The sequence below is a fragment of the Rhynchophorus ferrugineus genome, unplaced genomic scaffold (genome assembly GCF_030347505.1).
Source record: "Rhynchophorus ferrugineus isolate W39M unplaced genomic scaffold, kcgeb_rfMv2 rfM7, whole genome shotgun sequence".
In the NCBI taxonomy this organism is placed as follows: domain Eukaryota; kingdom Metazoa; phylum Arthropoda; class Insecta; order Coleoptera; family Curculionidae; genus Rhynchophorus; species Rhynchophorus ferrugineus.
Genome location: NW_027472586.1, coordinates 23,535,099 through 23,557,194, shown reverse-complemented (window position 1 = coordinate 23,557,194; position 22,096 = coordinate 23,535,099).

The following is a 22,096-nucleotide window of genomic DNA, read 5'->3' as shown; positions in this document are numbered from 1 at the left end:
ATTGCCAAATTGCATTATCTCTTATAGTTTCCGAGATATGGGCAATCGAAATTTTACACCTTAGAGTCTGTTTCTAACTTGGGTCAAAATTGTAAAATGGTCTTATGAATTAGCGATTTCGCTCCAATTCACATTCCAAGTAATATTCGGCATGCTAATTACATTGCCGATTGCCAAGTTGCATTATCTCTTATAGTTTCCGAGATATGGACTATCGACATCTGACAATATTGGCTCTGCTTCTAACTTGGGCCAGAATTGTAAAATGGTCTTATGAATTAGTGATTTCGTTCCAATTCACATTCCAAGTAATATTCGGCATGCTAATTACATTGCCGGTTGCCAAATTGCATTATCTCTTATAGTTTCCGAGATATGGGCAATCGAAATTTTACACCTTAGAGTCTGTTTCTAACTTGGGTCAAAATTGTAAAATGGTCTTATGAATTAGCGATTTCGCTCCAATTCACATTCCAAGTAATATTCGGCATGCTAATTACATTGCCGATTGCCAAGTTGCATTATCTCTTATAGTTTCGGAGATATGGACTATAGACATCTGACAATATTGGCTCTGCTTCTAACTTGGGCCAGAATTGTAAAATGGTCTTATGAATTAGCGATTTTGTTCCAATTCACATTCCAAGTAATATTCGGCATGCTAATTACGTTGCCGATTTGCAAATTGCTTTATCTCATATAGTTTCCGAGATATGGACTATCGACATCTTACAATATTGGCTGTGCTTCTAACTTGGGCCAAAATTGTAAAATGGTCTTATGAATTAGCGATTTTGCTCCAATTCACATTCCGAGTAATATTTGGCATGCTAATTACGTTGCCGATTGTCAAATTGCATTATCTTTTATAGTTTCCGAGATATGGGCTATCGACATCTTACAATATTGGCTCTGCTTCTAACTTGTGCCAGAATTGTAAAATGATCTTATGAATTAGCGATTTCGTTCCAATTCACATTCCAGGTAACATTCGCCATGCTAATTACGTTGCCGATTGCCAAATTGCATTATCTCTTATAGTTTCCGAGATATGGGCAATCGAAGTTTTACACCTTAGAGTCTGTTTCTAACTTGGGTCAAAATTGTAAAATGGTCTTACGAATTAGCGATTTCGCTCCAATTCACATTCCAAGTAATATTCGGCATGCTAATTACATTGCCGATTGCCTAATTGCATTACACTTATAGTTTCCGAGATATGGACTATCGACATCTGACAATATTGGCTCTGCTTCTAACTTGGGCCAGAATTGTAAAATGGTCTTATGAATTAGCGATTTCGTTCCAATTCACATTCAAAGTAATATTCGGCATTGCTAATTACGTTGCCGATTGCCAAATTGCATTATCTCTTGTAGTTTCCAAGATATGGGCAATCGAAATTTTACACCTTAGAGTCTGTTTCTAACTTGGGTCAAAATTGTAAAATGGTTTTATGAATTAGCGATTTCGCTCCAATTCACATTCCAAGTAATATTCGGCATGCCAATTACGTTGCCGATTGCCAAATTGCATTATCTCATATAGTTTCCGAGATATGGACTATCGAAGTTTTACACCTTAGAGTCTGTTTCTAACTTGGGTCAAAATTGTAAAATGGTCTTACGAATTAGCGATTTCGCTCCAATTCACATTCCAAGTAATATTCGGCATGCTAATTACATTGCCGATTGCCTAATTGCATTACCCTTATAGTTTCCGAGATATGGACTATCGGCATCTTACAATATTGGCTGTGCTTCTAACTTGGGCCAAAATTGTTAAATGGTCTTATGAATTAGCGATTTCGTCCCAATTCACATTCCAAGTATTATTCGGCATGCTAATTACATTACCGATTGCCAAATTGCATTATCTCTTGTAGTTTCCGAGATATGGGCAATCGAAATTTTACACCTTAGAGTCTGTTTCTAACTTTGGTCAAAAATGTAAAATGGTCTTATGAATTAGCGATTTCGTTCCAATTCACATTCCAAGTAATATTCGACTTGCTAATTACATTGCCGATTGCCAAATTGCATTATCTCTTATAGTTTCCGAGATATGGACTATCGACATCTGACAATATTGGCTCTGCTTCTAACTTGGGCCAGAATTGTAAAATGGTCTTATGAATTAGCGATTTCGTTCCAATTCACATTCCAAGTAATATTCGGCATGCTAATTACGTTGCCGATTGCCAAATTGCATTATATCTTATAGTTTCCTAGATATGGGCAATCGAAATTTTACACCTTAGAGTCTGTTTCTAACTTGGGTCAAAAATGTATAATGGTCTTATGAATTAGCGATTTCGTTCCAAATCACATTCCAAGTAATATTCGACATGCTAATTACATTGCCGATTGCCAAATTGCATTATCTCTTATAGTTTCCAAAATATGGACTATCGACATCTGACAATATTGGCTCTGCTTCTAACTTGGGCCAGAATTGTAAAATGGTCTTATGAATTAGCGATTTCGTTCCAATTCACATTCCAAGTAATATTCGGCATGCTAATTACATTGCCGATTGCCAAGTTGCATTATCTCTTATAGTTTCCGAGATATGGACTATCGACATCTGACAATATTGGCTCTGCTTCTAACTTGGGCCAGAATTGTAAAATGGTCTTATGAATTAGTGATTTCGTTCCAATTCACATTCCAAGTAATATTCGGCATGCTAATTACATTGCCGATTGCCAAATTGCATTATCTCTTATAGTTTCCGAGATATGGGCAATCGAAATTTTACACCTTAGAGTCTGTTTCTAACTTGGGTCAAAATTGTAAAATGGTCTTATGAATTAGCGATTTCGCTCCAATTCACATTCCAAGTAATATTCGGCATGCTAATTACATTGCCGATTGCCAAGTTGCATTATCTCTTATAGTTTCGGAGATATGGACTATAGACATCTGACAATATTGGCTCTGCTTCTAACTTGGGCCAGAATTGTAAAATGGCCTTATGAATTAGCGATTTCGTTCCAATTCACATTCCAAGTAATATTCGGCATGCTAATTACATTGCCGATTGCCAAATTGCATTATCTCTTATAGTCTCCGAGATATAGGCAATCGAAATTTTACACCTTAGAGTCTGTTTCTAACTTGGGCCAAAATTGTAAAATGGTCTTATGAATTAGTGATTTCGTTCCAATTCACATTCCAAGTAATATTCGGCATGCTAATTACATTGCCGATTGCCAAATTGCATTATCTCTTATAGTTTCCGAGATATGAGCAATCGAAATTTTACACCTTAGAGTCTATTTCTAACTTGGGTCAAAATTGTAAAATGGTCTTATGAATTAGCGATTTCGCTCCAATTCACATTCCAAGTAATATTCGGCATGCTAATTATATTGCCGATTGCCAAGTTGCATTATCTCTTATAGTTTCGGAGATATGGACTATCGACATCTGACAATATTGGCTCTGCTTCTAACTTGGGCCAGAATTGTAAAATGGTCTTATGAATTAGCGATTTCGTTCCAATTCACATTCCAAGTAATATTCGGCATGCTAATTACGTTGCCGATTGCCAAATTGCATTATCTCATATAGTTTCCAAGATATGGACTATCGACATCTTACAATATTGGCTGTGTCTCTAACTTGGGCCAAAATTGTAAAATGGTCTTATGAATTAGCGATTTTGCTCCAATTCACATTCCGAGTAATATTTGGCATGCTAATTACGTTGCCGATTGCCAAATTGCATTATCTCTTATAGTTTCGGAGATATGCACTATCGACATCTGACAATATTGGCTCTGCTTCTAACTTGGGCCAGAATTGTAAAATGGTCTTATGAATTAGCGATTTCGTCCCAATTCACATTCCAAGTATTATTCGGCATGCTAATTACATTGCCGATTGCCAAATTGCATTATCTCTTATAGTTTCCGAAATATGGACTGTCGATATATGACAATATTGGCTCTGCTTCTAACTTGGGCCAGAATTGTAAAATGGTCTTATGAATTAGTGATTTCGTTCCAATTCCCATTCCAAGTAATATTCGGCATGCTAATTACGTTGCCGATCGCCAAATTGCATTATCTCATATAGTTTACGAGATATGGACTATCGGCATCTTACAATATTGGCTGTGCTTCTAACTTGGGCCAAAATTGTTAAGTGGTCTTATGAATTAGCGATTTCGTCCCAATTCACATTCCAAGTATTATTCGGCATGCTAATTACATTGCCGATTGCCAAATTGCATTATCTCTTGCAGTTTCCGAGATATGGGCAATCGAAATTTTACACCTTAGAGTCTGTTTCTAACTTTGGTCAAAAATGTAAAATGGTCTTATGAATTAGCGATTTCGTTCCAATTCACATTCCAAGTAATATTCGACTTGCTAATTACATTGCCGATTGCCAAATTGCATTATCTCTTATAGTTTCCGAGATATGGACTATCGACATCTGACAATATTGGCTCTGCTTCTAACTTGGGCCAGAATTGTAAAATGGTCTTATGAATTAGCGATTTCGTTGTAATTCACATTCCAAGTAATATTCGACATGCTAATTACATTGCCGATTGCCAAATTGCTTTATCTCTTATAGTTTACGAGATATGGACTATCGACATCTTGCAATATTGGCTCTGATTCTAACTTGGGTCAAAAATGTTAAATAGTCTTATGAATTAGCGATTTCGTTCCAATTCACATTCCAAGTAATATTCGACATGCTAATTATATTGCCGATTGCCAAATTGCATTATCTCTTATAGTTTCCGAAATATGGACTATCGATATCTGACAATATTGGCTCTGCTTCTAACTTGGGCCAGAATTGTAAAATGGTCTTATGAATTAGTGATTTCGTTCCAATTCACATTCCAAGTAATATTCGGCATGCTAATTACATTGCCGATTGCCAAATTGCATTATCTCTTATAGTTTCCGAGATATGAGCAATCGAAATTTTACACCTTAGAGTCTGTTTCTAACTTGGGCCAAAATTGTAAAATGGTCTTATGAATTAGTGATTTCGTTCCAATTCACATTCCAAGTAATATTCGGCATGCTAATTACATTGCCGATTGCCAAATTGCATTATCTCTTATAGTTTCCGAGATATGGGCAATCGAAATTTTACACCTTAGAGTCTGTTTCTAACTTGGGTCAAAATTGTAAAATGGTCTTATGAATTAGCGATTTCGCTCCAATTCACATTCCAAGTAATATTCGGCATGCTAATTACATTGCCGATTGCCAAGTTGCATTATCTCTTATAGTTTCCGAGATATGGACTATCGACATCTGACAATATTGGCTATGCTTCTAACTTGGGCCAGAATTGTAAAATGGTCTTATGAATTAGTGATTTCGTTCCAATTCACATTCCAAGTAATATTCGGCATGCTAATTACATTGCCGATTGCCAAATTGCATTATCTCTTATAGTTTCCGAGATATGGGCAATCGAAATTTTACACCTTAGAGTCTGTTTCTAACTTGGGTCAAAATTGTAAAATGGTCTTATGAATTAGCGATTTCGCTCCAATTCACATTCCAAGTAATATTCGGCATGCTAATTACATTGCCGATTGCCAAGTTGCATTATCTCTTATAGTTTCGGAGATATGGACTATAGACATCTGACAATATTGGCTCTGCTTCTAACTTGGGCCAGAATTGTAAAATGGTCTTATGAATTAGCGATTTCGTTCCAATTCACATTCCAAGTAATATTCGGCATGCTAATTACGTTGCCGATTTGCAAATTGCTTTATCTCATATAGTTTCCGAGATATGGACTATCGACATCTTACAATATTGGCTGTGCTTCTAACTTGGGCCAAAATTGTAAAATGGTCTTATGAATTAGCGATTTTGCTCCAATTCACATTCCGAGTAATATTTGGCATGCTAATTACGTTGCCGATTGTCAAATTGCATTATCTTTTATAGTTTCCGAGATATGGGCTATCGACATCTTACAATATTGGCTCTGCTTCTAACTTGTGCCAGAATTGTAAAATGATCTTATGAATTAGCGATTTCGTTCCAATTCACATTCCAGGTAACATTCGCCATGCTAATTACGTTGCCGATTGCCAAATTGCATTATCTCTTATAGTTTCCGAGATATGGGCAATCGAAGTTTTACACCTTAGAGTCTGTTTCTAACTTGGGTCAAAATTGTAAAATGGTCTTACGAATTAGCGATTTCGCTCCTATTCACATTCCAAGTAATATTCGGCATGCTAATTACATTGCCGATTGCCTAATTGCATTACCCTTATAGTTTCCGAGATATGGACTATCGACATCTGACAATATTGGCTCTGCTTCTAACTTGGGCCAGAATTGTAAAATGGTCTTATGAATTAGCGATTTCGTTCCAATTCACATTCAAAGTAATATTCGGCATTGCTAATTACGTTGCCGATTGCCAAATTGCATTATCTCTTGTAGTTTCCAAGATATGGGCAATCGAAATTTTACACCTTAGAGTCTGTTTCTAACTTGGGTCAAAATTGTAAAATGGTCTTATGAATTAGCGATTTCGCTCCAATTCACATTCCAAGTAATATTCGGCATGCCAATTACGTTGCCGATTGCCAAATTGCATTATCTCATATAGTTTCCGAGATATGGACTATCGAAGTTTTACACCTTAGAGTCTGTTTCTAACTTGGGTCAAAATTGTAAAATGGTCTTACGAATTAGCGATTTCGCTCCAATTCACATTCCAAGTAATATTCGGCATGCTAATTACATTGCCGATTGCCTAATTGCATTACCCTTATAGTTTCCGAGATATGGACTATCGGCATCTTACAATATTGGCTGTGCTTCTAACTTGGGCCAAAATTGTTAAATGGTCTTATGAATTAGCGATTTCGTCCCAATTCACATTCCAAGTATTATTCGGCATGCTAATTACATTACCGATTGCCAAATTGCATTATCTCTTGTAGTTTCCGAGATATGGGCAATCGAAATTTTACACCTTAGAGTCTGTTTCTAACTTTGGTCAAAAATGTAAAATGGTCTTATGAATTAGCGATTTCGTTCCAATTCACATTCCAAGTAATATTCGACTTGCTAATTACATTGCCGATTGCCAAATTGCATTATCTCTTATAGTTTCCGAGATATGGACTATCGACATCTGACAATATTGGCTCTGCTTCTAACTTGGGCCAGAATTGTAAAATGGTCTTATGAATTAGCGATTTCGTTCCAATTCACATTCCAAGTAATATTCGGCATGCTAATTACGTTGCCGATTGCCAAATTGCATTATATCTTATAGTTTCCTAGATATGGGCAATCGAAATTTTACACCTTAGAGTCTGTTTCTAACTTGGGTCAAAAATGTAAAATGGTCTTATGAATTAGCGATTTCGTTCCAATTCACATTCCAAGTAATATTCGACATGCTAATTACATTGCCGATTGCCAAATTGCATTATCTCTTATAGTTTCCGAAATATGGACTATCGACATCTGACAATATTGGCTCTGCTTCTAACTTGGGCCAGAATTGTAAAATGGTCTTATGAATTAGCGATTTCGTTCCAATTCACATTCCAAGTAATATTCGGCATGCTAATTACATTGCCGATTGCCAAATTGCATTATCTCTTATAGTTTCCGAGATATGGACTATCGACATCTGACAATATTGGCTCTGCTTCTAACTTGGGCCAGAATTGTAAAATGGTCTTATGAATTAGTGATTTCGTTCCAATTCACATTCCAAGTAATATTCGGCATGCTAATTACATTGCCGATTGCCAAATTGCATTATCTCTTATAGTTTCCGAGATATGGGCAATCGAAATTTTACACCTTAGAGTCTGTTTCTAACTTGGGTCAAAATTGTAAAATGGTCTTATGAATTAGCGATTTCGCTCCAATTCACATTCCAAGTAATATTCGGCATGCTAATTACATTGCCGATTGCCAAGTTGCATTATCTCTTATAGTTTCGGAGATATGGACTATAGACATCTGACAATATTGGCTCTGCTTCTAACTTGGGCCAGAATTGTAAAATGGTCTTATGAATTAGCGATTTCGTTCCAATTCACATTCCAAGTAATATTCGGCATGCTAATTACGTTGCCGATTTGCAAATTGCATTATCTCTTATAGTTTCCGAGATATGGACTATCGACATCTTACAATATTGGCTGTGCTTCTAACTTGGGCCAAAATTGTAAAATGGTCTTATGAATTAGCGATTTCGCTCCAATTCACATTCCAAGTAATATTCGGCATGCTAATTACGTTGCCGATTGCCAAATTGCATTATCTTTTATAGTTTCCGAGATATGGGCTATCGACATCTTACAATATTGGCTCTGCTTCTAACTTGGGCCAGAATTGTAAAATGGTCTTATGAATTAGCGATTTCGTTCCAATTCACATTCCAAGTAATATTCGGCATGCTAATTACGTTGCCGATTGCCAAATTGCATTATCTCTTATAGTTTCCGAGATATGGGCAATCGAAATTTTACACCTTAGAGTCTGTTTCTAACTTGGGTCAAAATTGTAAAATGGTCTTATGAATTAGCGATTTCGCTCCAATTCACATTCCAAGTAATATTCGGCATGCTAATTACATTGCCGATTGCCTAATTGCATTACCCTTATAGTTTCCGAGATATGGACTATCGACATCTTACAATATTGGCTGTGCTTCTAACTTGGGCCAAAATTGTAAAATGGTCTTATGAATTAGCGATTTTGCTCCAATTCACATTCCGAGTAATATTTGGCATGCTAATTACGTTGCCGATTGTCAAATTGCATTATCTTTTATAGTTTCCGAGATATGGGCTATCGACATCTTACAATATTGGCTCTGCTTCTAACTTGTGCCAGAATTGTAAAATGATCTTATGAATTAGCGATTTCGTTCCAATTCACATTCCAGGTAACATTCGCCATGCTAATTACGTTGCCGATTGCCAAATTGCATTATCTCTTATAGTTTCCGAGATATGGGCAATCGAAGTTTTACACCTTAGAGTCTGTTTCTAACTTGGGTCAAAATTGTAAAATGGTCTTACGAATTAGCGATTTCGCTCCAATTCACATTCCAAGTAATATTCGGCATGCTAATTACATTGCCGATTGCCTAATTGCATTACCCTTATAGTTTCCGAGATATGGACTATCGACATCTGACAATATTGGCTCTGCTTCTAACTTGGGCCAGAATTGTAAAATGGTCTTATGAATTAGCGATTTCGTTCCAATTCACATTCCAAGTAATATTCGGCATGCTAATTACGTTGCCGATTGCCAAATTGCATTATCTCTTGTAGTTTCCAAGATATGGGCAATCGAAATTTTACACCTTAGAGTCTGTTTCTAACTTGGGTCAAAATTGTAAAATGGTCTTATGAATTAGCGATTTCGCTCCAATTCACATTCCAAGTAATATTCGGCATGCCAATTACGTTGCCGATTGCCAAATTGCATTATCTCATATAGTTTCCGAGATATGGACTATCGAAGTTTTACACCTTAGAGTCTGTTTCTAACTTGGGTCAAAATTGTAAAATGGTCTTACGAATTAGCGATTTCGCTCCAATTCACATTCCAAGTAATATTCGGCATGCTAATTACATTGCCGATTGCCTAATTGCATTACCCTTATAGTTTCCGAGATATGGACTATCGGCATCTTACAATATTGGCTGTGCTTCTAACTTGGGCCAAAATTGTTAAATGGTCTTATGAATTAGCGATTTCGTCCCAATTCACATTCCAAGTATTATTCGGCATGCTAATTACATTACCGATTGCCAAATTGCATTATCTCTTGTAGTTTCCGAGATATGGGCAATCGAAATTTTACACCTTAGAGTCTGTTTCTAACTTTGGTCAAAAATGTAAAATGGTCTTATGAATTAGCGATTTCGTTCCAATTCACATTCCAAGTAATATTCGACTTGCTAATTACATTGCCGATTGCCAAATTGCATTATCTCTTATAGTTTCCGAGATATGGACTATCGACATCTGACAATATTGGCTCTGCTTCTAACTTGGGCCAGAATTGTAAAATGGTCTTATGAATTAGCGATTTCGTTCCAATTCACATTCCAAGTAATATTCGGCATGCTAATTACGTTGCCGATTGCCAAATTGCATTATATCTTATAGTTTCCTAGATATGGGCAATCGAAATTTTACACCTTAGAGTCTGTTTCTAACTTGGGTCAAAAATGTATAATGGTCTTATGAATTAGCGATTTCGTTCCAAATCACATTCCAAGTAATATTCGACATGCTAATTACATTGCCGATTGCCAAATTGCATTATCTCTTATAGTTTCCGAAATATGGACTATCGACATCTGACAATATTGGCTCTGCTTCTAACTTGGGCCAGAATTGTAAAATGGTCTTATGAATTAGCGATTTCGTTCCAATTCACATTCCAAGTAATATTCGGCATGCTAATTACGTTGCCGATTGCCAAATTGCATTATATCTTATAGTTTCCGAGATATGGGCAATCGAAATTTTACACCTTAGAGTCTGTTTCAAACTTGGGTCAAAAATATAAAATGGTCTTATGAATTAGCGATTTCGTTCCAATTCACATTCCAAGTAATATTCGGCATGCTAATTACGTTGCCATTTGCCAAATTGCATTATCTCTTATAGTTTCCGAGATATGGGCAATCGAAATTTTACACCTTAATGTCTGTTTCTAACTGGGGCCAAAATTGTAAAATGGTCTTATGAATTAGCGATTTCGTTCCAATTCACATTCCAAGTAATATTCGGCATGCTAATTACGTTGCCGATTGCCAAATTGCATTATATCTTATAGTTTCCGAGATATGGGCAATCGAAATTTTACACCTTAGAGTCTGTTTCTAACTTGGGTCATAAATGTAAAATGGTCTTATGAATTAGCGATTTCGTTCCAATTCACATTCCAAGTAATATTCGGCATGCTAATTACGTTGCCGATTGCCAAATTGCATTATCTCTTATAGTTTCCGAGATATGGGCAATCGAAATTTTACACCTTAGAGTATGTTTCTAACTTGGGTCAAAATTGTAAAATGGTCTTATGAATTAGCGATTTCGTTCCAATTCACATTCCAAGTAATATTCGGCATGCTAATTACGTTGCCGATTGCCAAATTGCATTATGTCTTATAGTTTCCGAGATATGGGCAATCGAAATTTTACACCTTATTGTCTGTTTCTAACTTGGGCCAAAATTGTAAAATGGTCTTATGAATTAGTGATTTCGTTCCAATTCACATTCCAAGTAATATTCGGCATGCTAATTACATTGCCGATTGCCAAATTGCATTATCTCTTATAGTTTCCGAGATATGGGCAATCGAAATTTTACACCTTAGAGTCTGTTTCTAACTTGGGCCAAAATTGTAAAATGGTCTTATGAATTAGCGATTTCGTTCCAATTCACATTCCAAGTAATATTCGGCATGCTAATTACATTGCCGATTGCCAAATTGCATTATCTCTTATAGTTTCCGAGATATGGGCAATCGAAATTTTACACCTTAGAGTCTGTTTCTAACTTGGGTCAAAATTGTAAAATGGTCTTATGAATTAGCGATTTCGTTCCAATTCACATTCCAAGTAATATTCGGCATGCTAATTACATTGCCGATTGCCAAATTGCATTATCTCTTATAGTTTCGGAGATATGGGCTATCGACATCTGACAATATTGGCTCTGCTTCTAACTTGGGCCAGAATTGTAAAATGGTCTTATGAATTAGCGATTTCGTTCCAATTCACATTCCAAGTAATATTCGACTTGCTAATTACATTGCCGATTGCCAAATTGCATTATCTCTTATAGTTTCCGAGATATGGACTATCGACATCTGACAATATTGGCTCTGCTTCTAACTTGGGCCAGAATTGTAAAATGGTCTTATGAATTAGCGATTTCGTTCCAATTCACATTCCAAGTAATATTCGGCATGCTAATTACATTGCCGATTGCCAAATTGCATTATCTCTTATAGTTTCCGAGATATGGACTATCGACATCTTACAATATTGGCTCTGCTTCTAACTTGGGTCAAAATTGTAAAATGGTCTTATGAATTAGCGATTTCGTTCCAATTCACATTCCAAGTAATATTCGACATGCTAATTACATTGCCGATTGCCAAATTGCATTATCTCTTATAGTTTCCGAAATATATGCAATCGAAATTTTACACCTTAGTGTCTGTTTCTAACTTGGGTCAAAATTGTAAAATGGTCTTATGAATTAGCGATTTCGCTCCAATTCACATTCCAAGTAATATTCGGCATGCTAATTACATTGCCGATTGCCAAGTTGCATTATCTCTTATAGTTTCGGAGATATGGACTATAGACATCTGACAATATTGGCTCTGCTTCTAACTTGGGCCAGAATTGTAAAATGGTCTTATGAATTAGCGATTTCGTTCCAATTCACATTCCAAGTAATATTCGGCATGCTAATTACGTTGCCGATTTGCAAATTGCTTTATCTCATATAGTTTCCGAGATATGGACTATCGACATCTTACAATATTGGCTGTGCTTCTAACTTGGGCCAAAATTGTAAAATGGTCTTATGAATTAGCGATTTCGCTCCAATTCACATTCCAAGTAATATTCGGCATGCTAATTACATTGCCGATTGCCAAATTGCATTATCTCTTATAGTTTCCGAGATATGGACTATCGACATCTGACAATATTGGCTCTGCTTCTAACTTGGGCCAGAATTGTAAAATGGTCTTATGAATTAGCGATTTCGTTCCAATTCACATTCCAAGTAATATTCGGCATGCTAATTACGTTGCCGATTGCCAAATTGCATTATATCTTATAGTTTCCGAGATATGGGCAATCGAAATTTTACACCTTAGAGTCTGTTTCAAACTTGGGTCAAAAATATAAAATGGTCTTATGAATTAGCGATTTCGTTCCAATTCACATTCCAAGTAATATTCGGCATGCTAATTACGTTGCCATTTGCCAAATTGCATTATCTCTTATAGTTTCCGAGATATGGGCAATCGAAATTTTACACCTTAATGTCTGTTTCTAACTGGGGCCAAAATTGTAAAATGGTCTTATGAATTAGCGATTTCGTTCCAATTCACATTCCAAGTAATATTCGGCATGCTAATTACGTTGCCGATTGCCAAATTGCATTATATCTTATAGTTTCCGAGATATGGGCAATCGATATTTTACACCTTAGAGTCTGTTTCTAACTTGGGTCATAAATGTAAAATGGTCTTATGAATTAGCGATTTCGTTCCAATTCACATTCCAAGTAATATTCGGCATGCTAATTATTATCTCATTATCTCTTATAGTTTCCGAGATATGGGCAATCGAAGTTTTACACCTTAGAGTCTGTTTCTAACTTGGGTCAAAATTGTAAAATGGTCTTACGAATTAGCGATTTCGCTCCAATTCACATTCCAAGTAATATTCGGCATGCTAATTACATTGCCGATTGCCTAATTGCATTACCCTTATAGTTTCCGAGATATGGACTATCGACATCTGACAATATTGGCTCTGCTTCTAACTTGGGCCAGAATTGTAAAATGGTCTTATGAATTAGCGATTTCGTTCCAATTCACATTCAAAGTAATATTCGGCATTGCTAATTACGTTGCCGATTGCCAAATTGCATTATCTCTTGTAGTTTCCAAGATATGGGCAATCGAAATTTTACACCTTAGAGTCTGTTTCTAACTTGGGTCAAAATTGTAAAATGGTCTTATGAATTAGCGATTTCGCTCCAATTCACATTCCAAGTAATATTCGGCATGCCAATTACGTTGCCGATTGCCAAATTGCATTATCTCATATAGTTTCCGAGATATGGACTATCGAAGTTTTACACCTTAGAGTCTGTTTCTAACTTGGGTCAAAATTGTAAAATGGTCTTACGAATTAGCGATTTCGCTCCAATTCACATTCCAAGTAATATTCGGCATGCTAATTACATTGCCGATTGCCTAATTGCATTACCCTTATAGTTTCCGAGATATGGACTATCGGCATCTTACAATATTGGCTGTGCTTCTAACTTGGGCCAAAATTGTTAAATGGTCTTATGAATTAGCGATTTCGTCCCAATTCACATTCCAAGTATTATTCGGCATGCTAATTACATTACCGATTGCCAAATTGCATTATCTCTTGTAGTTTCCGAGATATGGGCAATCGAAATTTTACACCTTAGAGTCTGTTTCTAACTTTGGTCAAAAATGTAAAATGGTCTTATGAATTAGCGATTTCGTTCCAATTCACATTCCAAGTAATATTCGACTTGCTAATTACATTGCCGATTGCCAAATTGCATTATCTCTTATAGTTTCCGAGATATGGACTATCGACATCTGACAATATTGGCTCTGCTTCTAACTTGGGCCAGAATTGTAAAATGGTCTTATGAATTAGCGATTTCGTTCCAATTCACATTCCAAGTAATATTCGGCATGCTAATTACGTTGCCGATTGCCAAATTGCATTATATCTTATAGTTTCCTAGATATGGGCAATCGAAATTTTACACCTTAGAGTCTGTTTCTAACTTGGGTCAAAAATGTATAATGGTCTTATGAATTAGCGATTTCGTTCCAAATCACATTCCAAGTAATATTCGACATGCTAATTACATTGCCGATTGCCAAATTGCATTATCTCTTATAGTTTCCGAAATATGGACTATCGACATCTGACAATATTGGCTCTGCTTCTAACTTGGGCCAGAATTGTAAAATGGTCTTATGAATTAGCGATTTCGTTCCAATTCACATTCCAAGTAATATTCGGCATGCTAATTACGTTGCCGATTGCCAAATTGCATTATATCTTATAGTTTCCGAGATATGGGCAATCGAAATTTTACACCTTAGAGTCTGTTTCAAACTTGGGTCAAAAATATAAAATGGTCTTATGAATTAGCGATTTCGTTCCAATTCACATTCCAAGTAATATTCGGCATGCTAATTACGTTGCCATTTGCCAAATTGCATTATCTCTTATAGTTTCCGAGATATGGGCAATCGAAATTTTACACCTTAATGTCTGTTTCTAACTGGGGCCAAAATTGTAAAATGGTCTTATGAATTAGCGATTTCGTTCCAATTCACATTCCAAGTAATATTCGGCATGCTAATTACGTTGCCGATTGCCAAATTGCATTATCTCTTATAGTTTCCGAGATATGGGCAATCGATATTTTACACCTTAGAGTCTGTTTCTAACTTGGGTCATAAATGTAAAATGGTCTTATGAATTAGCGATTTCGCTCCAATTCACATTCCAAGTAATATTCGGCATGCTAATTACGTTGCCGATTGCCAAATTGCATTATATCTTATAGTTTCCGAGGTATGGGCAATCGAAATTTTACACCTTAGAGTATGTTTCTAACTTGGGTCAAAAATGTAAAATGGTCTTATGAATTAGCGATTTCGTTTCAATTCACATTCCAAGTAATATTCGGCATGCTAATTACGTTGCCGTTTGCCAAATTGCATTATGTCTTATAGTTTCCGAGATATGGGCAATCGAAATTTTACACCTTAATGTCTGTTTCTAACTGGGGCCAAAGTTGTAAAATGGTCTTATGAATTAGTGATTTCGTTCCAATTCACATTCCAAGTAATATTCGGCATGCTAATTACATTGCCGATTGCCAAATTGCATTATCTCTTATAGTCTCCGAGATATGGGCAATCGAAATTTTACACCTTAGAGTCTGTTTCTAACTTGGGCCAAAATTGTAAAATGGTCTTATGAATTAGTGATTTCGTTCCAATTCACATTCCAAGTAATATTCGGCATGCTAATTACATTGCCGATTGCCAAATTGCATTATCTCTTATAGTTTCCGAGATATGGGCAATCGAAATTTTACACCTTAGAGTCTGTTTATAACTTGGGTCAAAATTGTAAAATGGTCTTATGAATTAGCGATTTCGTTCCAATTCACATTCCAAGTAATATTCGGCATGCTAATTACATTGCCGATTGCCAAGTTGCATTATCTCTTATAGTTTCGGAGATATGGGCTATCGACATCTGACAATATTGGCTCTGCTTCTAACTTGGGCCAGAATTGTAAAATGGTCTTATGAATTAGCGATTTCGTTCCAATTCACATTCCAAGTAATATTCGACTTGCTAATTACATTGCCGATTGCCAAATTGCATTATCTCTTATAGTTTCCGAGATATGGACTATCGACATCTGACAATATTGGCTCTGCTTCTAACTTGGGCCAGAATTGTAAAATGGTCTTATGAATTAGCGATTTCGTTCCAATTCACATTCCAAGTAATATTCGGCATGCTAATTACATTGCCGATTGCCAAAATGCGTTATCTCTTATAGTTTACGAGATATGGACTATCGACATCTTGCAATATTGGCTCTGATTCTAACTTGGGTCAAAAATGTTAAATAGTCTTATGAATTAGCGATTTCGTTCCAATTCACATTCCAAGTAATATTCGACATGCTAATTACATTGCCGATTGCCAAATTGCATTATCTCTTATAGTTTCCGAAATATATGCAATCGAAATTTTACACCTTAGAGTCTGTTTCTAACTTGGATCAAAATTGTAAAATGGTCTTATGAATTAGCGATATCGCTCCAATTCACATTCCAAGTAATATTCGGCATGCTAATTACATTGCCGATTGCCAAGTTGCATTATCTCTTATAGTTTCGGAGATATGGACTATAGACATCTGACAATATTGGCTCTGCTTCTAACTTGGGCCAGAATTGTAAAATGGTCTTATGAATTAGCGATTTCGTTCCAATTCACATTCCAAGTAATATTCGGCATGCTAATTACGTTGCCGATTTGCAAATTGCTTTATCTCATATAGTTTCCGAGATATGGACTATCGACATCTTACAATATTGGCTGTGCTTCTAACTTGGGCCAAAATTGTAAAATGGTCTTATGAATTAGCGATTTTGCTCCAATTCACATGCCGAGTAATATTTGGCATGCTAATTACGTTGCCGATTGCCAAATTGCATTATCTTTTATAGTTTCCAAGATATGGGTTATCGACATCTTACAATATTGGCTCTGCTTCTAACTTGTGCCAGAATTGTAAAATGATCTTATGAATTAGCGATTTCGTTCCAATTCACATTCCAGGTAACATTCGGCATGCTAATTACGTTGCCGATTGCCAAATTGCATTATCTCTTATAGTTTCCGAGATATGGGCAATCGAAGTTTTACACCTTAGAGTCTGTTTCTAACTTGGGTCAAAATTGTAAAATGGTCTTACGAATTAGCGGTTTCGCTCCAATTCACATTCCAAGTAATATTCGGCATGCTAATTACATTGCCGATTGCCTAATTGCATTACCCTTATAGTTTCCGAGATATGGACTATCGACATCTGACAATATTGGCTCTGCTTCTAACTCTCTGGGCCAGAATTGTAAAATGGTCTTATGAATTAGCGATTTCGTTCCAATTCACATTCAAAGTAATATTCGGCATTGCTAATTACGTTGCCGATTGCCAAATTGCATTATCTCTTGTAGTTTCCAAGATATGGGCAATCGAAATTTTACACCTTAGAGTCTGTTTCTAACTTTGGTCAAAAATGTAAAATGGTCTTATGAATTAGCGATTTCGTTCCAATTCACATTCCAAGTAATATTCGACTTGCTAATTACATTGCCGATTGCCAAATTGCATTATCTCTTATAGTTTCCGAGATATGGACTATCGACATCTGACAATATTGGCTCTGCTTCTAACTTGGGCCAGAATTGTAAAATGGTCTTATGAATTAGCGATTTCGTTCCAATTCACATTCCAAGTAATATTCGGCATGCTAATTACGTTGCCGATTGCCAAATTGCATTATATCTTATAGTTTCCTAGATATGGGCAATCGAAATTTTACACCTTAGAGTCTGTTTCTAACTTGGGTCAAAAATGTATAATGGTCTTATGAATTAGCGATTTCGTTCCAAATCACATTCCAAGTAATATTCGACATGCTAATTACATTGCCGATTGCCAAATTGCATTATCTCTTATAGTTTCCGAAATATGGACTATCGACATCTGACAATATTGGCTCTGCTTCTAACTTGGGCCAGAATTGTAAAATGGCCTTATGAATTAGCGATTTCGTTCCAATTCACATTCCAAGTAATTTTCGGCATGCTAATTACGTTGCCGATTGCCAAATTGCATTATATCTTATAGTTTCCGAGATATGGGCAATCGAAATTTTACACCTTAATGTCTGTTTCTAACTGGGGCCAAAATTGTAAAATGGTCTTATGAATTAGTGATTTCGTTCCAATTCACATTCCAAGTAATATTCGGCATGCTAATTACATTGCCGATTGCCAAATTGCATTATCTCTTATAGTCTCCGAGATATGGGCAATCGAAATTTTACACCTTAGAGTCTGTTTCTAACTTGGGCCAAAATTGTAAAATGGTCTTATGAATTAGTGATTTCGTTCCAATTCACATTCCAAGTAATATTCGGCATGCTAATTACATTGCCGATTGCCAAATTGCATTATCTGTTATAGTTTCCGAGATATGGGCAATCGAAATTTTACACCTTAGAGTCTGCTTCTAATTTGGGTCAAAATTGTAAAATGGTCTTATGAATTAGCGATTTCGCTCCAATTCACATTCCAAGTAATATTCGGCATGCTAATTACATTGCCGATTGCCAAGTTGCATTATCTCTTATAGTTTCGGAGATATGGACTATCGACATCTGACAATATTGGCTCTGCTTCTAACTTGGGCCAGAATTGTAAAATGGTCTTATGAATTAGCGATTTCGTTCCAATTCACATTCCAAGTAATATTCGGCATGCTAATTACGTTGCCGATTGCCAAATTGCATTATCTCATATAGTTTCCAAGATATGGACTATCGACATCTTACAATATTGGCTGTGTCTCTAACTTGGGCCAAAATTGTAAAATGGTCTTATGAATTAGTGATTTTGCTCCAATTCACGTTCCGAGTAATATTTGGCATGCTAATTACGTTGCCGATTGCCAAATTGCATTATCTCTTATAGTTTCGGAGATATGCACTATCGACATCTGACAATATTGGCTCTGCTTCTAACTTGGGCCAGAATTGTAAAATGGTCTTATGAATTAGCGATTTCGTCCCAATTCACATTCCAAGTATTATTCGGCATGCTAATTACATTGCCGATTGCCAAATTGCATTATCTCTTATAGTTTCCGAAATATGGACTGTCGATATCTGACAATATTGGCTCTGCTTCTAACTTGGGCCAGAATTGTAAAATGGTCTTATGAATTAGTGATTTCGTTCCAATTCCCATTCCAAGTAATATTCGGCATGCTAATTACGTTGCCGATCGCCAAATTGCATTATCTCATATAGTTTACGAGATATGGACTATCGGCATCTTACAATATTGGCTGTGCTTCTAACTTGGGCCAAAATTGTTAAATGGTCTTATGAATTAGCGATTTCGTCCCAATTCACATTCCAAGTATTATTCGGCATGCTAATTATATTGCCGATTGCCAAATTGCATTATCTCTTGTAGTTTCCGAGATATGGGCAATCGAAATTTTACACCTTAGAGTCTGTTTCTAACTTTGGTCAAAAATGTAAAATGGTCTTATGAATTAGCGATTTCGTTCCAATTCACATTCCAAGTAATATTCGACTTGCTAATTACATTGCCGATTGCCAAATTGCATTATCTCTTATAGTTTCCGAGATATGGACTATCGACATCTTACAATATTGGCTCTGCTTCTAACTTGGGCCAGAATTGTAAAATGGTCTTATGAATTAGCGATTTCGTTGTAATTCACATTCCAAGTAATATTCGACATGCTAATTACGTTGCCGATTGCCAAAATGCTTTATCTCTTATAGTTTACGAGATATGGACTATCGACATCTTGCAATATTGGCTCTGATTCTAACTTGGGTCAAAAATGTTAAATAGTCTTATGAATTAGCGATTTCGTTCCAATTCACATTCCAAGTAATATTCGACATGCTAATTATATTGCCGATTGCCAAATTGCATTATCTCTTATAGTTTCCGAAATATGGACTATCGATATCTGACAATATTGGCTCTGCTTCTAACTTGGGCCAGAATTGTAAAATGGTCTTATGAATTAGTGATTTCGTTCCAATTCACATTCCAAGTAATATTCGGCATGCTAATTACATTGCCGATTGCCAAATTGCATTATCTCTTATAGTTTCCGAGATATGAGCAATCGAAATTTTACACCTTAGAGTCTGTTTCTAACTTGGGCCAAAATTGTAAAATGGTCTTATGAATTAGTGATTTCGTTCCAATTCACATTCCAAGTAATATTCGGCATGCTAATTACATTGCCGATTGCCAAATTGCATTATCTCTTATAGTTTCCGAGATATGGGCAATCGAAATTTTACACCTTAGAGTCTGTTTCTAACTTGGGTCAAAATTGTAAAATGGTCTTATGAATTAGCGATTTCGCTCCAATTCACATTCCAAGTAATATTCGGCATGCTAATTACATTGCCGATTGCCAAGTTGCATTATCTCTTATAGTTTCGGAGATATGGACTATAGACATCTGACAATATTGGCTCTGCTTCTAACTTGGGCCAGAATTGTAAAATGGTCTTATGAATTAGCGATTTCGTTCCAATTCACATTCCAAGTAATATTCGGCATGCTAATTACGTTGCAGATTTGCAAATTGCTTTATCTCATATAGTTTCCGAGATATGGACTATCGACATCTTACAATATTGGCTGTGCTTCTAACTTGGGCCAAAATTGTAAAATGGTCTTATGAATTAGCGATTTTGCTCCAATTCACATTCCGAGTAATATTTGGCATGCTAATTACGTTGCCGATTGTCAAATTGCATTATCTTTTATAGTTTCCGAGATATGGGCTATCGACATCTTACAATATTGGCTCTGCTTCTAACTTGTGCCAGAATTGTAAAATGATCTTATGAATTAGCGATTTCGTTCCAATTCACATTCCGAGTAATATTTGGCATGCTAATTACGTTGCCGATTGCCAAATTGCATTATCTCTTATAGTTTCCGAGATATGGGCAATCGAAGTTTTACACCTTAGAGTCTGTTTCTAACTTGGGTCAAAATTGTAAAATGGTCTTACGAATTAGCGATTTCGCTCCAATTCACATTCCAAGTAATATTCGGCATGCTAATTACATTGCCGATTGCCTAATTGCATTACCCTTATAGTTTCCGAGATATGGACTATCGACATCTGACAATATTGGCTCTGCTTCTAACTTGGGCCAGAATTGTAAAATGGTCTTATGAATTAGCGATTTCGTTCCAATTCACATTCAAAGTAATATTCGGCATTGCTAATTACGTTGCCGATTGCCAAATTGCATTATCTCTTGTAGTTTCCAAGATATGGGCAATCGAAATTTTACACCTTAGAGTCTGTTTCTAACTTGGGTCAAAATTGTAAAATGGTCTTATGAATTAGCGATTTCGCTCCAATTCACATTCCAAGTAATATTCGGCATGCCAATTACGTTGCCGATTGCCAAATTGCATTATCTCATATAGTTTCCGAGATATGGACTATCGAAGTTTTACACCTTAGAGTCTGTTTCTAACTTGGGTCAAAATTGTAAAATGGTCTTACGAATTAGCGATTTCGCTCCAATTCACATTCCAAGTAATATTCGGCATGCTAATTACATTGCCGATTGCCTAATTGCATTACCCTTATAGTTTCCGAGATATGGACTATCGGCATCTTACAATATTGGCTGTGCTTCTAACTTGGGCCAAAATTGTTAAATGGTCTTATGAATTAGCGATTTCGTCCCAATTCACATTCCAAGTATTATTCGGCATGCTAATTACATTACCGATTGCCAAATTGCATTATCTCTTGTAGTTTCCGAGATATGGGCAATCGAAATTTTACACCTTAGAGTCTGTGTCTAACTTTGGTCAAAAATGTAAAATGGTCTTATGAATTAGCGATTTCGTTCCAATTCACATTCCAAGTAAT